The 7270-nt window shown below is 43.6% G+C and overlaps 1 pseudogene; it reads left to right on the forward strand.

Annotated features, from left to right (window-relative positions):
* Positions 1–1269: 1269 nt before the first annotated feature.
* Positions 1270–6886, forward strand: LOC133234106 (TAF5-like RNA polymerase II p300/CBP-associated factor-associated factor 65 kDa subunit 5L; annotated as a pseudogene).
* Positions 6887–7270: the final 384 nt, after the last annotated feature.

Consider the following 7270-nt stretch of genomic DNA (forward strand, 5'->3'; position numbering starts at 1 on the left):
GAGAAATGTGGAAAATCAGTAGGTTCACCAATGTATGCAAAACAATTAACAATGTAACAGTAAGTACAGTTCAGTTCAGTTCACTCGCTCAGTCATGTCTGACTCTTCCTGACCCCATGAATTGCACCGCACCAGGCCTCCATGTCCATCACCAACTCCAGGAGTTCACCCAAATTCAGGTCCATGGAGTCTGTGATGCCATCCAGCCATCTCATCCTCTGTTGTCCCCTTCTCCTCCTGTCCCCAATCCCTCCCAGCATCAGAGTCTTTTCCAATGAGTCAACTCTTTGCATGAGGTGGCCAAAGTAGTGGGGTTTCAGCTTTAGCATCATTCATTCCAAAGAAATCCCAGGATTGATCTTTAGAATGGACTGGTTGGATCTCCTTACAGTCCAAGTGACTCTCAAGAGTCTTCTCCAACACCACAGTTCAAAAGCATCAATTCTGCAGTGCTCAGCTTTCTTCACAGCCCAACTCTCACATCCATACATGACTACTAGAAAAACCATAGCCTTGACTAGAGGGACCAGACTTATTTAAATGTAAATAGACTAAATGCTCCAATCAAAAGACACAGGGTAGCTGAATGGGCAGAAAAAGAAGACCTATCTAAATGCTGCCTACACATGACTCAAACGATTTAAAGACACAAATAAAAAGTGTGAAAATGATGGGGTGGAAAAATACATTCCATGGAAATGGAAAGTTAGGGTAGCAATACTCATATCAAACAAAACAGATTTTCCTTAAAACAAAGACTGTAACAAAAGACAACAAAGAGAAAAAGAGGAAAAAAATATTTAAAGAAATGATAATTGAAACGTCTAAACCTGATGAAAAATTTTAATCCACACATCCATGAAGCCTAAAGGACTCTAAGTAGGATAAACACAAAGATATAGAAAAACATCATAGTAAGAAGATAAATAGGAAATAGGAGGCTTGAACGCGCTGTAAACTAAATTGACCTAACAGAGCTCTATAGAACACTTAAAAGAGTAGAATATATACTCTTCTCAAGTGCACAAAGAGAATTCTCCAGGATAGGCCATAGAACAAAATTTAATATATTTAACAGAATTGAAAGACTATAAATGTTTATGAGGGCCTGGCTCAGCCCGAAGTGGCTCTGAGTCAGCTAGTCACCTCAGTCACTCATCTCTCAGCTGTCCCGAAGACCCTGAGGGGGCTGATGGGCACTGGGCATTGTGAAACCCTGGCAGCGGCAGCAGCAGTGGGGAAAGCAGGGGCCGCCTGGGATGTTCAGTCATGACACAAGTGCTCACGGAGCAGATCCAGACGGCCACGTCCTGTTACCTCAAACGTCGGCAGTACTAGGATGTGCCCTGCCAGCTGAAGCAAGGTCAGCGCTGGTTGCAGAAAGCCCAGGAGATGGCAGCCAGCCTCGCAGCCCAGTCAGAATCTGGTTGTGCCTTCACAGTGTCTGCACCCTCTTGCGAGGGAGAGCCCCAGCAATATGAAGTACAATAGGAAGGCTGTGGAATTTTCTCACCGACTCTGACACCTGGCAGAGCCGTCAAGTGAGGAGGCCAGTGCCGATGACGTCATCGAGCAGCTGCGGACCACGCAGACCAGTAAGGATATCCTGTTTACGTGTAACTTCCGGCTGCAGGGCTTCCTGGACAACAAGTACGTGGTCTGTCGACCGGAAGACAAGCTGCTATTCCTTTCGCCGCTGCCCCCAGAGAGACGACACTGTGCTGGGCAGAGTCGTCGCCTGGCACATCGTGCCGGTTTGCGGCCCGCCAAGAGGATGGACTACCAGCTCTACGCCAGCGGTGGCTCCTCCAGCGGCGAAGGCAGCGGCCTAAAGCCCGCTGATGTGCCAAAACCTGTCCTGCGGAACAAGGAGGCGCTGGAGGCCCTGCGGGAGAGCATCAAGCGCATCTGGGACAGCCCCCAGTCCCTCACCACCATCTGCTTCTACGCTTTCTACAACACGAAGCAGCTGCTGAACACGGCGGAGGTCTCCCCGGACAGCAGGCTGCTTGCCACCGGCTTTGACAACTCCTGTATAAAACTGTGGAGTGCGTGTTCCAAGAAGTTAAAATCCCAACCGCCTCAAGTCGACGCATCTCACATCCACTTGGCTCGTGATGTCCTGCAGGAGGAAGAGGACGACAGCGAAGTTCTGGAGATGAAAGTCCTGCGGGGACACTGCGGGCCGGTGTACGGCACCAGGTTCCTTCTGGACAGCTCCGCGCTGCTCTCCTGCTCTGAAGACACATCCATCAGGTATTGGGACCTGGGCGGCTTCACCAACATTGTGCAGTACCAGGGCCACACCTGCCCCTTGTGGGACCTGGACATCAGCCCGCACAGCCTGTACTTCGCCAGCGGGTGCCACGACTGCACGGCCCACCTCTGGTCATTTGATCGGACTTATCCTCTGCGAATCTATGCTGGACACCTGGCGGACGTGGACTGCGTCAAGTTCCACCCCAATTCAAATTACTTAGCCACGGGCTCGACCGACAAGACGGTGCGGCTGTGGAGCACCCAGCAGGGGAACTCGGTGAGGCTCTCCATCGGCCACCGCAGCCCCTTGCACTCCCTGGCCTTTTCCTCCAACGGTAAGTACCTGGTGTCCGCAGGCGAGGACCAGCAGCTGAAGCTGTTGGGACCTGGCCTCCGGGACCCTCTGCAAAGAGCTGCAGGGCCACACGGACAACATCACCAGCCTCACCTTCAGCCCGGACAGCAGCCTAATCGCGTCAGCGTCCATGGACAACTCAGTGCGTGTCTGGGACATCAAGGGCACGCACAGCCGCACGCCCGCAGACGGCTCATCCAGAGAGCTCCTGGGCGTCTACACCCACCAGATGAGCAATGTGCTGAGCGTGCAGTTCATGGCCTGCAACCTCCTGCTGGTGACCGGAATCACACAAGAAAATGAGGAACCTCGATTTGTATATTTGATGTAATGAGTTGGTGCGTGCAAAGGGCACAAGACCGCAAGCCTTAGGATGAAATCACTGCCTGACTGTGAAAGACCCACAGATGTCCCGAGCCCACCACCCTCTTCTCAGTCTTTCTCCAGTGTGGAAAGACAGGGAGAGGAAGGGTGGTGATGGGAATGAACATGAAATCTTGAAACACAGAAATAGTTCTGTGTCCTCCTGTGGCTCTTTCCAGTCTCTGGAGCCAAGGCGACCTTCCTTCACTGGGGCTGCACTGGGCAGGAGGATGTTTGCTGGGTGCCCTCCATAGGAGCAATGCTTCAGGGTCACTGAGTGGAAGGGACTCTATCAGGGTAAGAATACGGGGGTGGGAATTAGGAAATGGGGCAGGGTCATGCTGGCAAATGTCTTTCCTTTTCTGTGATTGCAGAGAACTAGGATTCTTTATTGTGAAGAAGAGGAAACCCAGCACTGGCAGAGAGCCTTCTCTGCTCTCATCTTTCAGGTTTTTCTCCTGGCACTGGCTATGATACTTGGAAATTTGAGGTTCAGGGGATTCAGAGAACTTGGTTGCTCAGTCTATTGGGAGAAAGGAGAAATTTCTGGGTGACAGATCATTCCAGCTGATGTTTCTAGAAATGGGTGTGTGGATTTCACGGAGAAAGTTTTTGGCTCTTGCATGCATGGTGGGAAAGAAAGATTATTTTGGGGATTGCACCTCTATTAACAGTTCTATCCCCTGAAAGGGCAGATTGTGGTAAAGAAATGAAAATAATTGGAAGTGAAAAGTGGTAAGATAGAAAGTGTTGAATTTCCAGATAATTCTGAGGTGTGGCTTTTCCAATGTCTTTTTCTCCTGAAATGGTCCCTTCTACCTCCTGCTTTCCAATAGCAGTTTAATGAACAGTCTGTGAAACATATCTTAAGTATGAACACACGCATCAAAAACTGCACTCTGAGGATGAAGCAACTTCTGATTTGTTGGAAAAGGATTAAAAATTTCTGTTTCCTGAAGAGAAATTTTTTGTATTTTGTTTTCTATTAATATGTATTTAGTTCCAAAAAAATAAAGGTTTATGATCTTGTAACCAAAGTGGAATAAAATTTGTCAATAATAGAAAGAAATGGAGGAAACTCATAAATATGTGAAAATTAAAATAGCACATTCCTAAATAACATGCCAAAAAAGAAATGAGAAACTATAAATTACTTTTAATGAAATAAAGACACAACATGCCAAAACTTATGAATTTCAGTAAAAATAATGCTTAAGGAATTTTTATAGCTAGAAAGGTCTACATTAAGAGATCAATAACCCTTCAATTAAAAAATTAATTTTAAAAAGTGAAGCCTATGTCCAAAAGAAAATAAAAAGATTAGAGCAGAATTAATGAAATAGAAAATAGAAGAACAATATGAAAATAAATAAAACCAAAAATGGTCATTTGAAGAGATCAACAAAATGGCAAAGATTTCATTATGTTGACAGAGAAAATAAGCAAAGATTCAATGCAAAGACAGAGAAAAGAGCAGATACTCCTTTTGACTCTACTAAAAGGGACAATGAAAACTATATGAAAATAAAAAACTTGGTTTAAATGTACAAATTCCTGGAAAAACGAAAACTAACAAAGCTGAATTCAGAAAAAAAAATACAGAATCTGAATAGTCATATAATAAAGGTTTTAATTAGGAACAAAAAACTTTCACCACCACCAACAAAAAGTCCAGGCTGATATGGTCTCACAGTTGAATGTTTGCCAAACATTTGAAAAATTAATTTTATATGGCCAATATTCTTTTGATAAGACCAGTATTGCCCAGATATCAAAACAGATGAAGACATAATAAAAAATAACACTACATAATAGTTATCTATTATGAATACAGATGCAGAAGTGCTCAAAACAATATTAGCAAGTTAAATCCAACAGAGTGTAATAATGGGCTAATCTATGGAGACAGAAAGCAGAACAGTGATTGCCTAGGACTGCTGGTATGGGTGATTAGCAGAGAGGGGATAGTTAAAGTGTATGAGGTTTATGTTTCGAGATGATGAATGTGTTCCATAAATGATCAGGATAATGATGACAAACTTTGTGAATATGCTAAAAAACACTGAATTGAACAATTTAAGAGGTTATGTGCATTGCATCTCATAAAAGACATTACCAAAGTAAATACTTTTTAGTATAATGTGTCATTTGACAAAAGCTTTTTCTGTGTCTGTTGAGATGATCATATGGGTTTTTTAATTTATGTTTTAATTGGAGGGTAATTGTTTTCAGTGTTGTATTGGTTTCTGCTGCACAACAATGAGAACTGGCCATGATTTTATATATACATATACACACACACACACACATACACACACACACACACATAGGAGAAGGCAATGGCAACCCACTTCAGTACTCTTGCCTGGCAAATCCCAAGGACGGAGGAGCCTACTAGGCTACAGTCCATGGGGTCGCTAGGAGTCGGACAGGACTGAGCGACTTCACTTGCACTTTTCACTTTCATGCATTGGAGAAGGAAATGGCAACCCACTCCAGTGTTCTTGCCTGGAGAATCCCAGGGACAGGGGAGCCTGGTAGGCTGCCATCTATGGGGTCGCACAGAGTCGGACACGACTGAAGCGACTTAGAAGCAGCAGCAGCATATATGTACATGTGTGTGTGTGTGTATATCCCCTCCCTCAAAAGCCTCCCACCTCTCTCCTGTCCCACTACTCTAAGTTATCATAAAGTGCCAGGCTGGGCTCCCTGTGTTATATAGCAGTTTCCCACTAGCTATCTATCTTATATGTCAGTGCTACTTTCTCAGTTTGTCCTACCATCTCCTTCCCCTGCTGTGTCCACAAGTCCATTCTCTACGTCTGCATCTCCATTACTTGCTTGAAAATAGGATCATTAGTACTACTTCTCTGCTGCTGCTGCTGCTAAGTCGCTTCAGTCGTTTCTGACTCTCTGTGACCCCATAGACGGCAGCCCACCAGGCTTCCCCGTCCCTGGGATTCTCTAGGCAAGAACTCTGGAGTGGGTTGCCATTTCCTTCTCCAATGCATGAAAGTGAAAAGTGAAAGTGAAGTCACTCAGTCATGTCTGACTCTTAGCGATCTCATGGACTGCAGTCTACCAGGCTCCTCCATCCATGGGATTTTGCAGGCAAGAGTACTGGAGTGGGTTGCTATTACTACTTCTCTAGATTCCATATATATGTATCTGTAACTGTATGATCATATGGTTTTTAGTCTTCTGTTAGTTAATTTGGTAGATTGATAGATTTGTGAAAATCGAAAATCCTTGTGTCCCTGGAATAAATGCCACTGGATCATGGTCTATGATCCTTTTAATGTATTGTTGGATTCAGACTGCTAATATTTTGTTGAGGATTTTAGGGTCTACGTTCATCAGTGATATTTTTCTGTACTCTTATTTGTGATATCTTTGGTTTTGGTATCAGGGTGGTGTGTTCAGAAGTGTTCCTTCCTCTGCTATTTTGCAAGAGTTTCAGAAGGATAGGTTTTAACTCTTAAGTATCTGATCAGATTCACCTGTGAAGCCACCTAGTCCTGGACTTTGGTTTATTGGGAGTTTTCAAATAAAGGATTTAATTTTATTGCTGGTAATTTGGTGGTTCATTTTCTCTGTTTCTTCCTGGTTCAATTGTGGAAGATTGTACATTTCTGAGAAATTTTCCATTGTCTTCTAGGTCATCTATTTTATTGGGATATATGTTTTTTTGTAGTCTGCTTTTGTGATCTTTTGTGTTTCTGTGATGTCTGTTGTAGCTTCTCCTTTTTCGTTTCTAATTTTATTGACTTGAGACGTCTTCATTTTTTCCTTGATGAGTCTGGCTAAAAGCTTATCAAATTGATCTTTTCAAAGAACCAGTTTTTAGTTTCACTGATCCTTTCTATTGTTTTCTTTATCTCCATTTATTTCTGCATTGACCTTTATGATTTCTTTCCTTCTGCTAATTTTGGGTTTTGTTTACTCTTTTTTTCTGTAATTGCTTGAGGTGTAAACTGAAGTAGTTCATCTGAGATTTTTCTTCCTTATATCACATTTTTCTAAGGTAAAATTATAATGCTATTAACTTCCGTTGTAGAACTGCTTTTGCTGTGTCCCATAAATTTTGGATAACCCTGTTTTCATTTTCATTTGTCTCTACAAATGAAAGACTCTTGTCTCTATATTTTTTCTCTTTCATTTCTTCAATGATCCATTGGTTACATGTTGATTACATATTGTTTCAGTTCAGTTCAGTCACTCAGTCCTGTCTGACTCTTTGCAACCCCATGAATCGCAGCACACCAGGCCTCCCTGTCCATCACCAACTCCCGG

This window comes from Bos javanicus, chromosome 21 (genome assembly GCF_032452875.1).
Source record: "Bos javanicus breed banteng chromosome 21, ARS-OSU_banteng_1.0, whole genome shotgun sequence".
Lineage (NCBI taxonomy): Eukaryota > Metazoa > Chordata > Mammalia > Artiodactyla > Bovidae > Bos > Bos javanicus.